Below are 24,545 nucleotides of genomic sequence, written 5' to 3' on the forward strand. Positions count from 1 at the left end.
AGAACGAAATTACTTTCCGAACAACTTAATAATTCGTATCAGTCGCCGTTGTTATTCGTTGTTCTATCACACAGTTATTTTTCTATATATTTATTTGTAATGTTTTTTTCTTCGTATCCTTCGAACTGAAATTTTCTAATAACTTTTGTATACTTACCAATCCGAACGTTTCTACGAATAGAACTTCTGACACATGTCGAGAAACGCGATGAAATAATGTAGATTGTTTTTTAAAATTCCTGTTATAATATAGATTCACATATATAATGTAGAATGGATAAATACAGATATAGCTTACATTTAACGGTGTATAAAATTAACAAGAAATAATAGCCAAAAAATAATCGTCAGTAATGTTGAAATAAATGACTTATCTCTAAATGGCCAACAAAATTTTGCCGTTTAATGGTGTTATTCTTTAATATTCAGGGAAATTATTATTAATATAAAAAGTTATGACCATACCAAGTGCTTTGACACATAAATTTAAGATTTTTCAAAAAGTTGAGTTAATCGGATGTGTGCACTGAACGGCTCATATAATACTCTTTTCAATTTTTATTAGTTTACTCTGGTATTGTTTTTCTTTTTCTCTTTCTTTCTCTTTCGTTTCATTATAATTATTAATTATAAGAAAATTGTGTTTCATTTTGACAAAAAAAAAAAATAGAACGAAATTACTTTCCGAACGACTTAGTAATTCGTTTTAGGCGACGTTGGGTATTCGTTGTTCTTTCTCACAGTTATTTTTCTATATATTTATTTGTAATGTTTTTTTCTTCGTATCCTTTGAACTGAAATTTTCTAATAACTTTTGTATACTTACCAATCCGAACGTTTCTACGAATAGAAGTTCTGACTTTAAGATTTTTCAAAAAGTTGAGTTAATCGATGTGTGCACTGAACGGCTCATATAATACTCTTTTCAATTTTTATTAGTTTACTCTGGTATTGTTTTTTCTTTTTCTCTTTCTTTCTCTTTTTTTTTATTATAATTACTAATTATAAGAAAATTGTGTTTCATTTTGACAAAATAAATAGAACGAAATTACTTTCCGAACGACTTAATAATTCGTATCAGTCGATGTTAGTATTCGTTGTTCTATCACACGGTTATTTTTCTATATATTTATTTGTAATGCTTTTTTCTTCGTATCCTTTGAACTGAAATTTTCTAATAACTTTTGTATACTTACCAACCCGAACGTTTCTACGAATAGAAGTTCTGACACATGTCGAGAAACGCGATGAAATAATGTAGATTGTTTTTTAAAATTCCTGTTATAATATAGATTCATACATATAAATGTAGAATGGATAAATACAGATATAGCTTACATTTAACGGTGTATAAAATTAACAAGAAATAATAGCCAAAAAATAATCGTCCTTAAATGGCCAACAAAATTTTGCCGTTTAATAGTGTTTCAAGAAAAGTTATTATAAATATAAAAAGTTATGACCATACCAAGTGCTTGACACATAAATTTAAGATTTTTCAAAAAGTTGAGTTAATCGGATGTGTGCACTGAACGGCTCATATAATACTCTTTTCAATTTTTATTAGTTTACTTTGGTATTGTTTTTTTTGTCTTTCTTTCTCTTTATTTTTATTATAATTACTAATCATAAGAAAATTGTGTTTCATTTTCACAAAAAAAGAAGAACGAAATTACTTTCCGAACAACTTAATAATTCGTATCAGTCGCCGTTGGTATTCGTTGTTCTATCACACAGTTATTTTTCTATATATTTATTTGTAATGTTTCTTTTCTTCGTATCCTTTGAACTGAAATTTTCTAATAACTTTTGAATACTTACCAATCCGAACGTTTCTACGAATAGAAGTTCTGACTTTAAGATTTTTAAGAAGTTGAGTTAATCGGATGTGTGTACTGAACGGCTCATATAATACTCTTTTCAATTTTATTAGTTTACTCTGGTATTGTTTTTCTTTTTCTCTTTCTTTCTCTTTCGTTTCATTATAATTATTAATTATAAGAAAATTGTGTTTCATTTTGACAAAAAAAAAAATAGAACGAAATTACTTTCCGAACGACTTAGTAATTCGTATCAGTCGACGTTGGTATTCGTTGTTCTATCACACGGTTATTTTTCTATATATTTATTTGTAATGTTTTTTTCTTCGTATCCTTTGAACTGAAATTTTCTAATAACTTTTGAATACTTACCAATCCGAACGTTTCTACGAATAGAAGTTCTGACTTTAAGATTTTTCAAAAAGTTGAGTTAATCGATGTGTGCACTGAACGGCTCATATAATACTCTTTTCAATTTTTATTAGTTTACTTTGATATTGTTTTTTTTCTCTTTCTTTCTCTTTATTTTTATTATAATTACTAATCATAAGAAAATTGTGTTTCATTTTCACAAAAAAGAAGAACGAAATTACTTTCCGAACAACTTAATAATTCGTATCAGTCGCCGTTGTTATTCGTTGTTCTATCACACAGTTATTTTTCTATATATTTATTTGTAATGTTTTTTTCTTCGTATCCTTTGAACTGAAATTTTCTAATAACTTTTGTATACTTACCAATCCGAACGTTTCTACGAATAGAAGTTCTGACTTTAAGATTTTTCAAAAAGTTGAGTTAATCGATGTGTGCACTGAACGGCTCATATAATACTCTTTTCAATTTTTATTAGTTTACTTTGGTATTGTTTTTTTTCTCTTTCTTTCTCTTTATTTTTATTATAATTACTAATCATAAGAAAATTGTGTTTCATTTTGACAAAAAAAAGGAGAACGAAATTACTTTCCGAACGACTTAATAATTCGTATCAGTCGACGTTGGTATTCGTTGTTCTATCACACGGTTATTTTTCTATATATTTATTTGTAATGTTTTTTTTCTTCGTATCCTTTGAACTGAAATTTTCTAATAACTTTTGTATACTTACCAATCCGAACGTTTCTACGAATAAAAGTTCTGACTTTAAGATTTTTAAGAAGTTGAGTTAATCGGATGTGTGCACTGAACGGCTCATATAATACTCTTTTCAATTTTTATTAGTTTACTTTGGTATTGTTTTTTTTCTCTTTCTTTCTCTTTATTTTTATTATAATTACTAATCATAAGAAAATTGTGTTTCATTTTCACAAAAAAGAAGAACGAAATTACTTTCCGAACAACTTAATAATTCGTATCAGTCGCCGTTGTTATTCGTTGTTCTATCACACAGTTATTTTTCTATATATTTATTTGTAATGTTTTTTTCTTCGTATCCTTCGAACTGAAATTTTCTAATAACTTTTGTATACTTACCAATCCGAACGTTTCTACGAATAGAACTTCTGACACATGTCGAGAAACGCGATGAAATAATGTAGATTGTTTTTTAAAATTCCTGTTATAATATAGATTCACATATATAATGTAGAATGGATAAATACAGATATAGCTTACATTTAACGGTGTATAAAATTAACAAGAAATAATAGCCAAAAAATAATCGTCAGTAATGTTGAAATAAATGACTTATCTCTAAATGGCCAACAAAATTTTGCCGTTTAATGGTGTTATTCTTTAATATTCAGGGAAATTATTATTAATATAAAAAGTTATGACCATACCAAGTGCTTTGACACATAAATTTAAGATTTTTCAAAAAGTTGAGTTAATCGGATGTGTGCACTGAACGGCTCATATAATACTCTTTTCAATTTTTATTAGTTTACTCTGGTATTGTTTTTCTTTTTCTCTTTCTTTCTCTTTCGTTTCATTATAATTATTAATTATAAGAAAATTGTGTTTCATTTTGACAAAAAAAAAAAATAGAACGAAATTACTTTCCGAACGACTTAGTAATTCGTTTTAGGCGACGTTGGGTATTCGTTGTTCTTTCTCACAGTTATTTTTCTATATATTTATTTGTAATGTTTTTTTCTTCGTATCCTTTGAACTGAAATTTTCTAATAACTTTTGTATACTTACCAATCCGAACGTTTCTACGAATAGAAGTTCTGACTTTAAGATTTTTCAAAAAGTTGAGTTAATCGATGTGTGCACTGAACGGCTCATATAATACTCTTTTCAATTTTTATTAGTTTACTCTGGTATTGTTTTTTCTTTTTCTCTTTCTTTCTCTTTTTTTTTATTATAATTACTAATTATAAGAAAATTGTGTTTCATTTTGACAAAATAAATAGAACGAAATTACTTTCCGAACGACTTAATAATTCGTATCAGTCGATGTTAGTATTCGTTGTTCTATCACACGGTTATTTTTCTATATATTTATTTGTAATGCTTTTTTCTTCGTATCCTTTGAACTGAAATTTTCTAATAACTTTTGTATACTTACCAACCCGAACGTTTCTACGAATAGAAGTTCTGACACATGTCGAGAAACGCGATGAAATAATGTAGATTGTTTTTTAAAATTCCTGTTATAATATAGATTCATACATATAAATGTAGAATGGATAAATACAGATATAGCTTACATTTAACGGTGTATAAAATTAACAAGAAATAATAGCCAAAAAATAATCGTCAGTAATGTTGAAATAAATGACTTATCTTTAAATGGCCAACAAAATTTTGCCGTTTAATAGTGTTATTCTTTATTATTCAAGAAAAGTTATTATAAATATAAAAAGTTATGACCATACCAAGTGCTTTGACACATAAATTTAAGATTTTTCAAAAAGTTGAGTTAATCGGATGTGTGCACTGAACGGCTCATATAATACTCTTTTCAATTTTTATTAGTTTACTTTGGTATTGTTTTTTTTGTCTTTCTTTCTCTTTATTTTTATTATAATTACTAATCATAAGAAAATTGTGTTTCATTTTCACAAAAAAAGAAGAACGAAATTACTTTCCGAACAACTTAATAATTCGTATCAGTCGCCGTTGGTATTCGTTGTTCTATCACACAGTTATTTTTCTATATATTTATTTGTAATGTTTCTTTTCTTCGTATCCTTTGAACTGAAATTTTCTAATAACTTTTGAATACTTACCAATCCGAACGTTTCTACGAATAGAAGTTCTGACTTTAAGATTTTTAAGAAGTTGAGTTAATCGGATGTGTGTACTGAACGGCTCATATAATACTCTTTTCAATTTTTATTAGTTTACTCTGGTATTGTTTTTCTTTTTCTCTTTCTTTCTCTTTCGTTTCATTATAATTATTAATTATAAGAAAATTGTGTTTCATTTTGACAAAAAAAAAATAGAACGAAATTACTTTCCGAACGACTTAGTAATTCGTATCAGTCGACGTTGGTATTCGTTGTTCTATCACACGGTTATTTTTCTATATATTTATTTGTAATGTTTTTTTCTTCGTATCCTTTGAACTGAAATTTTCTAATAACTTTTGAATACTTACCAATCCGAACGTTTCTACGAATAGAAGTTCTGACTTTAAGATTTTTCAAAAAGTTGAGTTAATCGATGTGTGCACTGAACGGCTCATATAATACTCTTTTCAATTTTTATTAGTTTACTTTGATATTGTTTTTTTTCTCTTTCTTTCTCTTTATTTTTATTATAATTACTAATCATAAGAAAATTGTGTTTCATTTTCACAAAAAAAGAAGAACGAAATTACTTTCCGAACAACTTAATAATTCGTATCAGTCGCCGTTGTTATTCGTTGTTCTATCACACAGTTATTTTTCTATATATTTATTTGTAATGTTTTTTTCTTCGTATCCTTTGAACTGAAATTTTCTAATAACTTTTGTATACTTACCAATCCGAACGTTTCTACGAATAGAAGTTCTGACTTTAAGATTTTTCAAAAAGTTGAGTTAATCGATGTGTGCACTGAACGGCTCATATAATACTCTTTTCAATTTTTATTAGTTTACTTTGGTATTGTTTTTTTTCTCTTTCTTTCTCTTTATTTTTATTATAATTACTAATCATAAGAAAATTGTGTTTCATTTTGACAAAAAAAAAGGAGAACGAAATTACTTTCCGAACGACTTAATAATTCGTATCAGTCGACGTTGGTATTCGTTGTTCTATCACACGGTTATTTTTCTATATATTTATTTATAATGTTTTTTTTCTTTGTATCCTTTGAACTGAAATTTTCTAATAACTTTTGTATACTTACCAATCCGAACGTTTCTACGAATAGAAGTTCTGACTTTAAGATTTTTCAAAAAGTTGAGTTAATCGATGTGTGCACTGAACGGCTCATATAATACTCTTTTCAATTTTTATTAGTTTACTTTGGTATTGTTTTTTTTCTCTTTCTTTCTCTTTCTTTTTATTATAATTACTAATCATAAGAAAATTGTGTTTCATTTTCACAAAAAAGAAGAACGAAATTACTTTCCGAACAACTTAATAATTCGTATCAGTCGCCGTTGTTATTCGTTGTTCTATCACACAGTTATTTTTCTATATATTTATTTGTAATGTTTTTTTCTTCGTATCCTTTGAACTGAAATTTTCTAATAACTTTTGAATACTTACAAATCCGAACGTTTCTACGAATAGAAGTTCTGACACATGCATGCCATATGTCATCGAGCGGTTGCCAACCGCTTATCTGTACGTATCCGTAAGCCGTATCTGCGAAAAGATATCCGTACACCATGACGCATCATTCCTATAACGCAACGATATACCTTCAAAGATAAACAACTACTTTGAAATATATTTTTCTTCTTTCCTTCTCCCTCTCTCTTTCACTCTCTTTTTATTTTTTTATTTTTTTTCTTATTTTTTTTTTTTTCTATACTTCATATTTTAATCAACGGTAAGATCGTTCGTTTTTTGTATTTTTTTTTTCTCCGAATAAGTGGACTCAACGAAATCCTTGGATAAACGGTGATTACTTCGTTGAAATGTTATTGAATTACTGCAACAACAAGTTTGTTGCGATTCGCAAGATATGCGGATTTGTGAGAAGATCAAACCGACGGATTTATTTTTACGTAACAACCAAAGGACAATTTCGTTTTCTTTTTTTTTTTCACGAATTTTACGTAAGTCTTCTTTTCAATTTATATTTTATTCGATGACAACACCGCTCTATTTATAAACACGACAAATTGAATTTTTTCTATCTAAATGAGATGATCATTTTATCGAAATTACGTAAACGATTTATCGCGGAAAATCGATTGAATGATGACAACAAGAAAAAATAGGTTTCATTATTTGCTTCTACGATAGCATTGAAATTTTCTTTTTGCCTATCGAACGAAAACGTTCTCGTGAGTATGTGTATGAACAGTGTACGCCTGTGTGTGTGTGTGTGTGTGTGTGTGCATGCAAGCAAGCAAGCAAGAGGAAGACAGCAGGCAAAGAGATAAGGAAAATCATCAGGAACGTAGATATTATTAAGTTTAACAAACAAATACGATGTCATTTAAACAAATTTAATATTTATTTATAATTTAATCGTAAACTTCTTATTTCCGAAATAATTTCCATTATTTTCGATTATTTTGATTCGTTAATCTTGAAAGTAATTATTCGAATTCTGAAAAAAATCAGATAATTTTGCTGAAAAAATCAATGAATTGATTATTACATTTAGTACAATTCTAAGAGTTCAAATATTAAGTCGGTTGTGACGAAATTACTTCGGAGAGTATTAATCTCCCTCTCTCTCTCTCTCTCTCTCTCCCTCAGAGTTCCTTTTAAACAGAGTGCGGACAATGATAATTGGATAACGGTACGCGAGAGATAGCAGGATGACAATGGCTCGCATACTGATATCCGTTGGGTTACCGCTTATCTCCGGATTAATCCGGTTCACGTTTCCTCTAACGAAACCTCGTGGAAACGCGGAAAAATTTACGTCTATTCAACAAATTCAACCATTTTCTTCCTCCCCACTCCTCCATCCCCTCCCCAACCTCTTTCTCTTACAACGCACACTTTTTTACAAATTTTTTTAATGTACACTCGTAATACACGTTTAATGCTAGATTTAAAAAATAAATTGACACGCACAACTCTTCATTCTGTGTGTGAGACAGATATTTAATAATAATATATATTTTATCACATCCAATTATAAATGTATACTCTTTAATATTTTAGCAATATGTACAATTCCATTCACATTATCGTTCTCTTCTTATCTTTCGTTATTACATAATAATAATCGTCTATCCTCTGTAATATAACGTCGTCGAATCGAAAATTAAATTCTTCTTCTTCTTCTTCTTCTTCTTTGCCTTACGTTCTTTATTTAAAATCAAATTCCAAAAATATACTAAAAGAATAAAACAAACGAAAAAAAGTAATACAGTCGATAAATGAATATTAATAAAATGGAAGATCAAAAATACGAGAGGTGGAATTAAGAGGAGGGGGGAAGTAGGAGGGGGCGGGGAGGGGGGAGGGAGAGAAAAATAAAGTTAATCGATGAGAGTCCGTAGTGTTAACCTTTTCAAACTTTATATTAGTGGTACGAAGTACGCTCCTGAGTCGGCACGTTCAAAGGTGTTGAGTGTGTTTCGTCTCACGCGATATATAGGTATAATTACACATACATATACATGCATCATTTGTACACGTATATACAATATTACAAAAGTGTAAGTAGGAGACAACAGTGCGTGTTTCACGAGACTGGGACCGGTCTCTCTTTCTATACACTGAGGAACGAACCGTTTACGATTAGAGAATGAGTAGTGTGTGTGTGTGTGTTGTGTGTGTGTGTGTGTAAAAGAGAGAGAGAGAGAGAGAGAGAAAGATATAAACATGTATTGAATACATCTACACAATGAAGGAAGCAATGTGGCAACCGTGGTAGAAGGAACGTATTGAGGAGTGAGAAAGAGAGTGAGTGAGAGAGTGAGAGAGAGAGAGAGAGAGAGAGTGTGTGTGTGGTATACATAGAGACTCCAGAGTTCCAAGGGGGGTCAGTGTAAAACGGCCTTCTGTCCGTAACGTGTCGGTACTTTCGATGAGTTCAAACATCGTGTTCCATTCCGACACCATTCGAAGGATACACAACTACTAATATCAATCTTAATAACTCGTCTTTAGGAATTATTTTGGTTGTTTTAATATTTTTTGTAAAGAGAGAGAGAGAAAATTCATAATTTGTATTTTTTCTTCTCGATCGGAAACAGGATTCGAAGATTGATTTTATTTGATCGAATATTTGATTTGGGTCGTTTGGTTTGATTTTTTGAGAAGGATTTAACTTACAAGGTCAACTTTACTTCACGAAGATTTTGTTTTCCGAAGGAAGGAAATATTGTTTTGATTAAGGTAATGCATTTATTTATACAAATTTATTTAGAGGGAGATTAATATAACGTTCCAACGCGTGTTGTTAGATATATCACGTGTTTTCAATGTTGGAAATATTTACTCGCGTGCGCATGCGCAAACGCATCCATTTCACGTTTGTGTTATTCTTTAGTTAGATTTTTTATCCAATTTTTTGTCTTGTTTCCCTTTTCATTCGGCGAGTTTAATTTTTTTGAAGTTATTTATACTTTCAAGGACGATAAGTTGTTCTCGAGGATATCCTTCGGTTGGATTTTGATGAATTATTCAATTGAAATAAATTTCTTTTTAGCCTTTCTTTCTTATTTTTGTTTGTTTGTTTGTTTGTTTGTTTTATTGTAATTCGATTTCGTTTCACCATCCCGTACGCGATAAAACACGTTTTTAGTTTCTTTTTCCTTCTTTTTTTTTGCTTTGCTTTTTCTTACTCGTTGCATTTGTACACACACGTACACACTGACACATGTTGGTTATCGACATCGCGGAGGAATATTTTTACGGGAATACATAAAGTGCAGATTCGTTGAGAAATGTCTCGTACTACTTTCTCTTTATTTCTTTCTTTCTTTCTTTCTTTTGTGTTATTACAAACAAATTTGTATTAATTTGTAAGAATTCATAATTTTCTATATATTTCATCGTGTTTAATTTATAATTATTTTTATACTTATATCTTTTGTTCTTAAAATAACAAAATTGTGATGTACAACAAATTAATTCTATTTTTGTTGTTTAATTATTCGCGTGTTGAGGTAGTATAAATCATTTATTTACAAGAATTTTATTAATCTGTTATTAATAATAAATGTTTTATGATTATAAGAAGAAGATATTTGTGTACTTGTAAAAGGTTTTTTTTAATCTTTGTTCACTACTTTCTTCTCATTTTTATTGTTAGTTTCGTACCTTTTAGATTCCCATTTAAATTGGGTTTTGTTCGAACTTTTACACAGAGTTTTACAAAGTTGTATTTCGTAGTCAAAATAAAAAAACAAAATTCAAAACAAAAAGACAAATTCTTGTTCATTAATTCGTTTAAAGTTTCAAGATCATTACAAGTTGCGTTTATAATTTACACATCAAAGTTTTCCTATCAAACGAGTGAATAACATTCCGAGGTTTTAGAATTTGGTAAAGGTTTCTTGTGATTTTTTCGAAGAAAAAAGTCAAATTTGTCAGATGCGAAATGTTTAAAGTTTGATCTTTGATTAGAAACGATCACTTAGAAAAATTATTTCGAGTTTGTTGAAGTGAGTCAAGCCAGCTTTTTTTACTTGACAGTTCACGCGATATTCGAAATAATCGAGTGCGTTTACACGACAAGTGTGCTGTAAAATACGACGACTTATCGCACATATGCGGAAGAACGAGACTGTGCGATATGAAAATAAAAAAAAGTTCAATTTTATTTCTCAATTATAATATCTATACAAATAAATATGTATTTTCTACACACGTGATTCTTTCGACAAAATTCTAATCGCTTTTTACGTATATTTATTTGTTTATTTTTCAAAACTCACGTCATACAAATAAAACGAGTACGTGAGTAATCATTTAAAAAAAAAAACTGAATCAAAGAATTCTTTCTTATCCTTATTTTCTATGAATAACGCGATTATTCTTTAAGTATTTATTTCTTTAATTAAATTTAAAACGTAATTATTGAAAAGAAAAAAAAAACATTTATTCTACCAATGTAATATAATTTTATATATTTTATAATAATAATATTTCAAACATAAATAATAATTTTACATATTTTATATAATAATAATATTTCAAACATAAATAATAATTTTTATAACAATATAATAATTTTTCAAACAAAAAAAAAGTATTGTTTTTCAATAATACATTGGATTAATTTGTTAAAAATTGGATTTTCGTATCTCCGTATAAATAATTTAACGAATATGTTAGGTGTGGCGACTAGTGGGAGGGAGGAGGGGGGTGTTGTACGTGATGAAAATTTCGTTTTGAAAATAATTCGAGTATCTGGAATACATCGGAATCATTTTTTCATCGTTTTAACGTCAAACGGGTTTGCCTTTGGTCGCCATTACGTTGAATATTTGCGAGTTGTTCGTTTGTGGTCGTCTGGAAATAGAATCGCCATCGTTACCGGAGGAAGCTAAAGAGCAGAAACGTGAAAGAGAGAGAAAGAGAGAGAAAGAGAGAGAGAGAGAGAGAGAGAGAGAAAGAAGCAACAAGAGAGGACAAAAGGTTGGAATGGAAGAAAGGTCGAGATCCCTTTGGTTTCAAACTTGTTTCGAAGAAAACTCATCTTCAAACTATCATCCTTTGTAAAACGTTTATAAACATTGATTTAATTGTTCTATATGAAAAAAAAAAAGAATCATTTTATTAAATACAAATATACAATTTTTCATACACCTTTCGATTTATGAAAAGCAAATGAATTTAATTCACGAATAAAAGTTTTAGTTTAGACAAATACATTCTTTTGTTTAACGCTAATACACGTTAAGTTTTTTATTCCTCAAAAATAAAATCGATGAGATTTTAAGAAAATTATTATAAATCTTGCAACACAAGTCTCTTGTCGAAGTAAGTGTAAAAAATTAATATTTCATTTATAAGAACATCTAATGATAAAATTCTCTCTATAAAAAAAAAAAAAACTACAAAAAAGACATAAAGAATTTGTGAAAAAGAACATCCCAAGGTTTACTAATTCATGCAGTCGTGTGAGCACACAGGAGAGAAAAAGATAGATGTAGGCGTGTCCGCATAAATGATTCTGTATATGAAAGAGTGAAAAGGAGAGAAGTAGTGGGTGGGAGTGGCGATGAGGGGGGTTTGGGGGGTTGGGGGGAGAGAATAACGTAGCTGGTCTCGGCTATTTCCAGAAGGTTCCAGCCGTGGATTTTGGAGTCGAATATTGTAGATCTGCACGTGACGTATGTAATACGTACAGTTAAAGTGTGTGTGCATGTGTATTTGTGTCTGTGTTTGTGTGTATGTGTGTGTGTATGAGAGAGAAGGAAAAGAGAAATGTTAGGGAAGATAGAAGAAGTCTCGTACGTGAGCTAAGCAGGTCTCTTTCTCGCCGTTATTCGACCACCATTAAAAAGAAAGGAAAACGAATCAAACGAGTCTTCCCTCTTCTTCTTCTTCTTCTTCTTCTTTTCATCCTTTCGCCCTTTCCCTAGCGACGTCGAACGTGTTCCCTTTGCGAAAGTACGAGGTTCTTTAACTTCGTTCACCGTCACCATCACATTCTCCAAGAGAATTCGAACTTGACAATTTTTTTTATAAGAATGGAGGTAGAAAGAGAGAGAGAGAAGGGAGGAGAGAGAAGAGAAGAGGATTTTTAGGATTATTTTCATCTTCGTTGTCGTTTTCAATTGTGTTTAATTTTACACGTTAGAGTGAGAAGAAACAGTAATCGAAATTCTAATGTTGGTTTGAAGAAACCAATACATTGGTGTTTATTATTAATTTTTATAATATTATAAATTTAAATATATGAACGTATAGTATGTGTGAACGTATGGTTGGTTAATTTTTATAATAATATTATTATAAATTTAAATATGGATGTATGATATGTAATGTAACTTTGTTTAACATTATTTTGTTTCTAATTTTGATCGTTAAATCAATTTTATCTTATAGTGTAAGTTATAAAGAAAAACGTATGTGAAAGATATGAAAAATATTAGAAGAACAGTAATGGTTAGAATGAGGAGAAACAGTAATCGAAATTCAAATGTTGGTTTGAAGAAACCAACACATTGGTTTTATTATTAATTTTTATAATAATATTATAAATTTAAATATGGATGTATGATTTGTAATGTAACTTTGTTTAACATTATTTTGTTTTTAATTTTGATCGTTAAATCAATTTTATCTTATAGTGTAAGTTATAAAGGAAAAACGTATGTGAAAGATATGAAAATATTAGAAGAACAGTAATGGTTAGAATGAGGAGAAACAGTAATCGAAATTCAAATGTTGGTTTGAAGAAACCAACACATTGGTTTTATTATTAATTTTTATAATAATATTATAAATTTAAATATGGATGTATGATATGTAATGTAACTTTGTTTAACATTATTTTGTTTCTAATTTTGATCGTTAAATCAATTTTATCTTATAGTGTAAGTTATAAAGGAAAAACGTATGTGAAAGATATGAAAAATATTAGAAGAACAGTAATGGTTAGAATGAGGAGAACAGTAATCGAAATTCTAATGTTGGTTTGAAGAAACCAACACATTGGTTTTATTATTAATTTTTATAATAATATTATAAATTTAAATATGGATGTATGATTTGTAATGTAACTTTGTTTAACATTATTTTGTTTCTAATTTTGATCGTTAAATCAATTTTATTTAATACTGGAAGTTATAAAGAGAAAACTTTTGTGAACGTTATGAAAAATATTAGAAGAAAAGCAATGGTTAGAGTGAGAAGAAACAGTAATCGAAATTCCAATATTGGTTTCAAGAAACCAACACATTGGTTTTATTATTAATTTTTATAATATTATTATAAATTTAAATATATGAACTTATGGTGTGTAATGTAACTTTGTTTAACATTATTTTGTTTCTAATTTTGATCGTTAAATCAATTTTATCTTATAGTGTAAGTTATAAAGAAAAACCGTATGTGAAAGATATGAAAAATATTAGAAGAACAGTAATGGTTAGAATGAGAAGAAACAGTAATCGAAATTCCAATGTTGGTTTGAAGAAACCAACACATTGGTTTTATTATTAATTTTTATAATAATATTATAAATTTAAATATGGATATATGATATCTAATGTCACTTTTTTATTATTATTTTGTTTCTAATTTTGATCGTTAAATCAATTTTATCTTATAGTGAAAGATATAAAAAAAACATATGTGAACGATATGAAAAATATTAGAAGAAAAGTAATGATTCGTAATCAATGAAAAGAAAAAAAGTTGGGATAAATGAAATAAAGGACACTTGGCATATTTAATTAAAATCGTAAAAAAAAAAATAAAAAAAAGATCAGAAATTCTTAGTAATATCGAAGGTAATCGATTAAAAAATCGTTTCGATAAGAATGGATTAGAAAAAGTAGATTACTTGGAACATCCTAATAGAATTTTCTTCTGCTAGATTGTATTCCACGTTATTATGTAGAAATTTAGTCTTCTTCTTCTTCTTCTTCTTCTTTTTATTTCCATGGCGTAGAACTTTCTACTTTCGTTTTAATGATTTTCTTACCAACGACAAATATCGTTGCGGTTGTTTAACATTGAATATTATTAATTCTCGGTTGTAGGATTATAAAATCATTTTGCCTGGAAAATGAAAATGACGACGACGATGACGGTGGTGAAGCTTCTTATAGAAAATTAGATTCTTCGAACACGCACGAACTTTAATTTAAATCTAATTAAAGCATCGAGCGATGAGTAAAAGTGAACTTGTCGAGAACTGTGCATCATATTTCCTCTCATGCATTATTCCACTTTTGTTCTTCCTCTTTTTAACTCTCATTCTGTCTCTTCCTTTCCTTCTTCCATTACGTCATTTAATTGATTTCTTTATTATAAGTTTTCGAACAATCCAGACTTTCGAAAAACTTACTACCCATCCGGGAAAAATATTTTATAGCAAAATGAGTAATTTTATTATCCAAAGAATTGAATGAAATTTTATCTAATGGGACTATTTAATTAATGAAATTTTATCTAATGGGATTATTTAATTAATTAATAATAATAATAATATACAAATTTATAATCTCGAATAAATTTATTAACGTGATTTATTTAACGAATAATAATCGATAATAAGATTTGATTTATTTAACGAATAATAATCGATAATAAGACGAAAATTTTGAAATCTTGCATTTAGTTTAAATAAATTTTCAAGAAAAATGTATGATAATATTTTAGAAAATTTTTATTTGGGAATTTTGTAAGTGATTATGATAAAAATAAATCAGTATCGAGAAATGATTATTACTCAATGAAATAAAATCGATAACGATACGACAAAATTATCGCGCATCCGTTTGAAATAACGTCAAAAGGGATAAATGAATAATGATATTTCTCAAATTTTTCTAGAAACATTATTAATTGATAACGATAGGTATTTAATACCGAGTAATCCGATATCTTAATGAAGATCGATAAAGATTGTACTCAATGCTAGATAAAATTAATAACAATTTGATCTATTTGTAGAAATTTTGTAAAATGTGAAACAATTATTTGCAAAAAAAGTAGAAAAAAAGAATTAAAAATGTTTCAGAATATGAATAAATTTTGGTTTAATTGTAATTTTTATTAAGGAGGGAAATACGTGTAAAACGATGTTTTCATTGCGATTTTCATGAATTTTTTTAACGTATTAAAAATTTATGTTATTTATTAATATTATAAGGTCATTTTACACATATATTTAAGAACATATTCCGAAATTTTTAAAGATTTATCTCGAAAACTAGCGGAAATATCAGCCGTCACAAATTGTAGGTTTTCATCCGACTGAGCAGTTTGTGTACATCTTGGAAGCCACAATTTTTATCAGAAATCAATTACAAAGAAAAATTACTTTTTTTATATGTGTATCTTCTATTTGAACCTCATTTCCCTAGAAAAAATGAAAATTTGTATTTTTTAGGATGGTGTGAACATAAAACATGATTTTTTTCTATTTTTTCATATATTTTTCATTATAAAAAAATACTTTAAACAAAGATATCGCTTAGGATTCAGGTTCAAATAGAGCGTAATTATATAAAGAAACTATATTCCAAATTTCAAAATGATTGGTTAAACATTTTTTAAGCTAGAGTGTACACAATTTCGAAAACTGCTCCGTATTACATGACACTTGAACGACGGGCGCTCAATTAATCGTTTATAACTTTTGAACAACTTGAATTTTTGACTTGAAATTTGATGACTATATTTTTTAATAATTTTACAAGCGATTTATAAAAAAAAAAATTAAAATTTTTGAAGCCTCTACACGTATGTTCCCCCTTAAACGAACTTCCGGAGATACGAATTTGTTTTGGTCGAAAATAGCGCACATCCTGAAACATTTTATTCTGTAATTAGATGCACGAATTTCATTGGTGTTCGTTCCTTCCTTCCTTCTTGCAAGATGTAAATACACACACACACACACACACACACATTTATACATACAAACACGCATGCATACTATATCCAAGAAAATACTAGAAGAGCAACGGTGGTATTATCGATCCGGTGACGCATAGTACGTGAACTTTTTAAGAACGTTATCGATTTAGTTTTGACGCGCACGCTTAACGTTAGGCTTGCAACAGTTTCAAAGAAAATATGTGGACGCGTTGCGAAATTCGGCGTAATCGCGTGCCAGACGACAAACGAGCCGTCTATAACGAGAATACAAAATCGATACGCGAATAATAAAATTATTAGAGAACGAAAGAAGATACTAATTTGAAGATAATTAATAAATTGGACAATAACATGTTTTTTTTTAATAAATTTGACAATAACATATTTTTTATTAAAGTAAATAAACAGCAAAAAATTTAACGGAATTGTCAGTTAACATTATTTATTTATAACATTATTTATAATATTATCAAATAAATAAATGATTCGATAGACTAATTTTTGTAATTAATACATTGTCTGTTAAATAAATTTAAATATTTTTCGTATCGAGAAAATTCTCGATTATTTAAGATGATCTAATAAGTAAAATTTATTTTAATTAATTAATTTTTGTAAATATAATTGAAAAAATCGTAAGATCTTGTATTATTCTATGTACATTACACACATATAATCGATACACGAATCATAAAATTATGAGAAAACGAAAGAAGATACTAATTTGAAGATAATTAATAAATTGGACAATATATTCGTAACATGTTTTTTTTTAAAGTAAATAAACAGCAAGAAATCGAACGAAAAATATTGTCAGTTAACATTATTTATAATATTATCAAATAAATAAATGATTAAAAATTTGTTTATAAATAAATGATTTAATAGATTAATTTTGGTAATTAATACATTGTCTGTTAAATAAATTTAAATATTTTTCGTATCGAAAATTTTCGATTATTTAAGATGATCTAATAAGAAAAAATTTATTTTAATTAATTAATTTTTGTAAATATAATTGAAAAAAAAATCGAAAGATCTTGTATTATTCTATGAACGTTACACACATATATACTCGAGTGCATGGAATGAAAATTTGAATCCAAAGGTTACACGACGGATACGCCATTATCATCGTACGAATAATGATACCGGTGAAGCAGAAAGGGGAAAAGGGGGGGTTTGCATTGTACCCGATATAAGCGAATTATTCTGCATTTAAAATACGAGCCTGTGTATTACGTCTTGTTTCATGATTACATGTGTGAGTTTCTAACACGTATAACTCATACGTTCTTATGTTATATAAAAAATAGATGTGTACGAGTATCGTGTGATACTTTAGGTGTTTACGACTTATCACGTGTCATTTGTATTCCGGAAAAACCATAAACACTAGCTTACTTAAATTTATATATCATAATATAGAAACGAGAAGAAACAATTTGGTTAAACGCATACAGTGAGTGTCACTTAAAATCTTACACCGATACGTTTGCTAGATTTTTCTTTGAAAATTATAGTGTGTTTAGGGTGAAAATAATTTAGAAATAAATATATTAACCCTTTGCACTCGAGCGGCGCCGATACGGCGCCCGGTAGCCTATTTCAAGTGTCAACTCAACCAAAACTAATTACAGAGTGTAGTATTTATCAAAGTTTGTTTTTTTCGACATATAAATGAATAAACTGATTATATTTGATTATTTCTATACGCTTCTTTGTTTATAAATGTTTTTAAAGTACCTGTAAAATGTCTACTTAAATTTGGCCGAAATTGTCTCGAGTTGCTGATTCGCGCAAGCCGAAAAGGCCTCGAGTGCAAATGGTTAACATATTTTCATTAAACGGATTTTATTATTCAAATCGAAATTCCCATTTCCAAATTCTCCAAATAAAAATATCATTTTAGCTAGATCTTCAATTTGTATAAATTAACTGTTTAAATAATTATTAAATTAAATTATTATTATATAATAATATTATTATATTAATTAATTATTTAAAAAATATAATATTAAATTAATTAAATAAATTAATTGTTTAAATAACAAGGTCAAGGTCTCGTAAATTGAATAAATTTCCTAATTATTTCAAAGGAAAATAAAGAAAATGAAATTTCGATTGAATTACGTGACGTAAATATTCGATTGATTCCTATTGTAAAAATATAAGTAAAAGATATATGACTTTGGTTCCACTTTCGTAATCACTGGTTCGCGTTTATATTCTTGGTTTTATCGATCCTAAGAGGAATTCCGTGCGACTCTTAATCGCGCAGGTATAATACATATTTTTCCTGGTCTACAGTCTATTGCCGAGAGCGTTTCTATCTAAGTCTCTCTGTAATTTCTCCTTCACGTTCTTTTCACTTATACAGGGTGTCCATAAAATGACCAATACATTTCTATACGACATTCCAAAGGATCCCATTGAAACAACTTTTCTAATAATTCGAACAATAATAAAATTGTTTTATGCATTCCACGACGAGTTTGAAAAGTTTGTAGCATTGTTTAATTGCAATTGAAATGAAATTCTATGTTTCTGAGATCGTTTCGATGAAATTTTTCAATTATTGGTTATATCTTTCGTATTTTCTTGACACCCTATATACTTTCTTACATACGTAGGAGTAGTTACATAGGTAGCTGAGTAGCAACCAGAAAACAAGCGATGAGAATCGACTAGCATCGAGGGTAACGGACGGTTCGAACCAGTCGAGCCGTTGCTTTCACGCGAATCGTGCCTCTTCCACAAGTGCTTTCTATATATTTTTATATTTTCTATTATTTTTTCATTTTCTTACCTCTTCGTGTTCATCATAAGAAACACGTTTAAATCGATTATTCGATCGGTATCCGAATCGGCATTGTTTCGAGTCATTCGATTTCCGGTTTCGGTGTGAGGAAACCTTTATTGTTTTTGCTCGATGAATTGTTGATAAATCTTTTGGTATGTTTTCAATTAATTCTAGAAATTTAATAATAAATAGACGATATTGTTACAACAATTAATAACATTTGAAAGTCATTAAGATTTAGGATAATTAATAGTTTTCTTTTTTTTATTTAATGTGTACTAATATGTGTTGATATGTTTGTATTTATTAGAAAAATTATTTTTCAATATTTTATAATAATTATAGTAAATATTTGAAAGATATTTAAAATATATTACCATTAGTGTTTAGGGTTATAGGAATACATTGTTGTTTTTATTAATAAATTTTCAATATAATAATAATTTAATGTGTACTAATATGTATCGATATGTTTGTATTTGTTAAAAAAATTATTTTTCAATATTTTATAATAATAATAGTAAATATTTGAAATTCTTTATTAGTAAGATATTTCAAATATTAATTAGTGTTTAGGGTTACAGTAATACATTGTTGTTTTTATTAATAAATTTTCAATATAAATAATAGAAGAGATATTTAAATAAATTTAATTAATTACCCATTTCCAAATTCTCCAAATAAAAATATAATTTTAGTTAGATCTTCAATTTGTATAAATTAAATAACAAAGTCAAGGTCTCGTAATTTGATTTATCGTTTATTTACGTTGGGCATAAATTTCCTAATTTGCAAAGTAAAATAAACAAAAATGTAAATCTAACAATAAATACATGAAATGACGTTAGTCAACAATTGTGAAGGAAACTTAAAGACTAGCAGGACGTTTCCATGTGATATAGAATCGATCGAGTCGTGTCTCGAGGTCGACGTACTTACTTGCGTTAACTGGAACCTTCTAAAGGAAGAAGAAGAAGAAGAAGAAGAAGAAGAGAAAAAAGAGTAGTAGCGTATAGTCCTGCGAAAAAGGACAACACGGTGACGTTTATAGCGAGTGATCGACGATCTTCTTGCGAAAACGAAAATTATACTTCTTCGTTTTTCTTACATAAAGAAACTTCAACTACTCGTTGAGTTTGAAAAAGAGGGGTTGGTTGGTTGGTTGGTTGGTGTGTGTGGGGGGGAGGGGGTGTACAAGAAACGTGTATTTTCCTTGGAAATATCATCGAAGACGAGTCACTTTACTTTTCAGATTATCAGAGAAGTGTGTTTTCTGAATTTTTATTTTTACTTTATAATTGTCCATAGAAAAATAATTTCATCGAATCGTGAAATATCTTTAGAGAATTATTAACGAAATTTACGAATTATTAATGCAAATATATTAATATTAGTATAAGAATAAATATAAATTAAAATAACGAAATAAATACAAATAAATATTTGTTTAATATTTTAAATAGATATTTTAATAAATTTTAATCATTTTTTTTATATTTAAATATTTTAGATAGATATTTTAATTAATTTTAATTAATTTTTTTATATTTAAATATTTTTGATAGATATTTTCATTAATTTTAATTAATTCTTTTTAAGTTATAATATTTTAGATAGATATTTTAATATTTTAAATAGAAAATTTAAAACACAAGAAAGATGACAACGCGTCTCTATAATGATAAAATCAATGAATAAAAATTAATCCTATTCGAAAATCACAGAGTCTATTTTATTCAATGGATTATCAATAAAGTTTCGTATTATGTATTTCGTGAAATTATTTGTTAAATTAATTTGACAAATTAATCCTCAACGATCCATTAGTTCTGTTCAATGGACCGTAAAAATATTTAAGTTTGTTTTCGAACAACGTAATAAAATATATTAAAGTATGTTGAAATAGTATTAAAATAATGGTATGAAACGTTATTCTAATTAATATTATGTAATTTAATTAAATACGATCGAGATGGAATGGAATCATTGAAACATTAATCACGGAAAGAGAATTTCTAAAAGTGATTGCATAGTTAAATAGTTATAATAATAATAATAATAATAATAATAATAACAATGATAATTTAGATTTCATTCGAACATTATTCGTAAAATTATAATGGACTATTTGATAAAACAGAACGTTGAGAGACGTAATTTCGCCGTACCTGTTATTTCATTTTATTTAAAAAAAAAAAAACAAAACAAAACAAAAATAGAAATCAACTAGTAGAAGAAATAAAATACAATTAGTATTCAAAAATTGAACAAAAATCATTTCGATTATTAACCCTTTGCACTCGAGGCCTTTTCAGCAACTCGAGAAGATTTCGGCCAAATTTAAGTAGACATTTTACAGGTACTTTAAAAACATTTATAAACAAACAAGCGTATAGAAATAATAAAATATCATCGGTTTATTCATTTATATGTCGAAAAAAACAAACTTTGATAAATACTACACTCTGTAATTAGTTTTGGTTGAGTTGAGACTTGAAATAGGCTACCGGGCGCCGTATCGGCGCCGCTCGAGAGCAAAGGCTTAAAAAAACTTGATTCTCGAGAGATCCGATTAAAGTAGAACTATAAAAAGAAGAAAGAAAAATAAAGTTAAAGTAGTCGAACGATATTGTTCGTCATTCTCGTCGTGTTTTCGCGACAACCAACCAAACCATCCAACCAACCAACCAACTCGACGACAGCTGTCACGAACGATCGGTTTGGATTTCTACGGATGAGTTCGTAGCTACGAACTAGAAATAGATGTAGTAGTAAAAGTATAAGAAGAAGAAGAAGTAGAAGAAGAAGAAAAAGTAGGAAAATGAGGAGAAGGAGGAGCAGGAGGAGGAGGAGGAGGAGGATGAAGAAGAAGAGGGAGGGGAAAAAAAGTAGGGAAGCTTTCGGCGTGAAAGATTTTCGATGTCTAGCCGTGTTATTCTCTTTCTATTTCTATCTATCCATCTATCTAACCATCCATCTGTCTCTGTTGCTCTCATTCTTCGAAGGATCTTTCACGAAGGCCTCGGGGCAACATTCGAGAAAGGAGAGAAAGAGAATCCTTTAGCGTGCTGGTAGAAATTCGAGAGTGGAAGAATGCATTCTACGTTCCCCTTTTTTCGAGCCCTTCTTCATCCTCCTCCTCCTCCTCCTCCTCATCCTCCTCATCCTCCTTCTCTTTCTCCTACTTCTTCTTCTTCTTCTTTCTCGTATCGAAGAAAGTTTTAGAATAACCTTAAAAGAAGAAGAAAGAAAAAAAATAAAGGATCAGAAAGGTGGATTTGGGGCTCGGGGGGGAGAGGGGGGGATGGAGGTAGCAAAGGTGATGGCGGGTAGCAGGCAGTCAAGATGATTGATAGCAAAGAACACGAACGTAAGGCACAATGGGGGCCAGAAATATGAGAGTGGAATAAAATTCATAGCGGTTGCCAAGGGATGAGATGTTAGCGCGTATACGCGCACGATTGAGATGCAAATGTAGAGACGAGACACCCGGTAGAATGAATATTTTCTATCTTTCGTTACGAGATATACGATACATTAGCTCTTTCTCTCTCTCTCTCTCTCTCTCTCTCTGTCTCTTTTTTTGCTTTGCAAACTCTAGCGAAAGAATATTTTTTCTCTTCTTTTACTTTCAAGGATGACCTTCCCTCGAAACTCTTACGATTTATTAGTTCTTTTTTTTCTTCGATGTATTTTTTTACGAGTTGGATAGATTCGTTTCTTTTTTTTTTTTTCGGTTTGTGTTTGATGACCTTTCGATTATTCTTCTTCCTTTGATTTTATATATTTCTCTTTTTTTTTTTTTTTTTTTTAGGTTAATTGCGATAGGTTTCGGATGAATTTTTTTCTATTAGGAGAAGACTTTTTTATTTTATTTATTTATTTTTTTTTCTTTTTTTTTTTTTTTTTTTCGTGGCGGTATATAAATTGCGATAGGAGTTGGATGAAATTTTTTTTAGGATGACGATCATTCGACAAATCTTTTGATTTGATTATTATTTCTATTTGGTATAGATTGCGACAGGAATAATGTGGAATTGTTTTTTTTTTTCATGTAAATTGCGACAGGTTCAGATGAATTTTTTTTCTATTAGGAGAAGACTTTCTTATTTTATTATTTTTTTTTTTTTTCTTTTTTTTTTTTTCATGTAAATTGCGATAGGTTTCGGATGAATTTTTTTTCTATTAGGAGAAGACTTTCTTATTTGTTTTATTTATTTTTTTTCTTTTTTTTTTTTTTTTCGTGACGGTATATAAATTGCGATAGGAGTTGGATGAAATTTTTTTTGTTTAGGATGCCGATCATTCGATAAATCTTTTGATTTGATTATTATTTCTATTTGGTATAGATTGCGACGGGAATAATATGTGGAATTTTTTTTTTTTTTGTTAGGATGACCTTTCGAGAACTCTTCGATTAATTTTGTTTTTTTTTGTTTTTTATTGAATTGCGATGAGCCGTTGAAAATAATGAATTCTAACGAACCGATTGCATTTTATGTATATATATATGTGTGTGCGTATGCGTGCACGCGTGTGGAATAATTTATTTCGCAATCGCAATGGCGCAAGTTCCACGGCATGTTTTTTTATTAATGCGACAATATTTTTTCTCTCGTTTAGGTTTATCCTTCGCGTCAATTTAATGGCTGTCACGGTCATCGGCTAGGGGCCAGGAGTCCGAGGAAGTTTCCAGGCTGTCAGAGCAAAATACAGCTTGTACCCGATGAGTGTGAGTATTAAGTTTTAAGTGTGTGTGTGTGGTGTGTGTGTGTGTGTGTGTGTGTGTGTGTATATATAATATTTATCTTTCACTTAATATTGACATTTGTGTCGAAAATTCTTCCTTCTCGTTTTTCTTTCGAAATATTTTGTTGATAATTAATAAAGAAAATTAGACAAATCGAAAAGATGTTAAATGTAAGATCAGTATTATTAATTAACTTATTTCAATAATAATTGGAAGAACAATGTGTTCTTTTTTAACATTTTGTTTAACATTTTTCGATGAATGTTTTCATCAAATTTATTTAAAAAAAAAAAAAAATGTTAACTTTGTTTAGAACGATGACGTGTCAGTATTATTAATTTTTAACTTATTTCAATAATAATGAAAGAATAATGTGCTTGTTTTTAACATTTGTTTAACATTTTTCGATGATTGTTTTCATCAAATTTATTAAAAAAAAAAAAAAATGTTAACTTTATTTAGAACGATAACGTGTCAGTAATATTAATTTTTAACACAATAATAATTGAAAGAACAATGTATTTTTTTTTAACATTTTGTTTAACATTTTTCGATGAATGTTTTTCATCAAATTTATTTAAAAAAAAAAAAAATG

The 24,545-nt window shown here is 28.5% G+C and overlaps 1 protein-coding gene across 1 annotated transcript in view; it reads left to right on the forward strand.

Moving 5' to 3' along the window:
- Positions 1-8,882: 8,882 nt before the first annotated feature.
- Positions 8,883-24,545, forward strand: part of LOC122517921 (multidrug resistance protein homolog 49) — a gene marked incomplete in the record, with an annotated part of 91,955 nt that continues 76,292 nt past the window's right edge. The window contains 2 exon segments of the mRNA XM_043636540.1: positions 8,883-9,227; positions 23,824-23,932.

The sequence above is a fragment of the Polistes fuscatus genome, unplaced genomic scaffold (assembly GCF_010416935.1).
Source record: "Polistes fuscatus isolate 324 unplaced genomic scaffold, CU_Pfus_HIC Scaffold22, whole genome shotgun sequence".
NCBI lineage: Eukaryota > Metazoa > Arthropoda > Insecta > Hymenoptera > Vespidae > Polistes > Polistes fuscatus.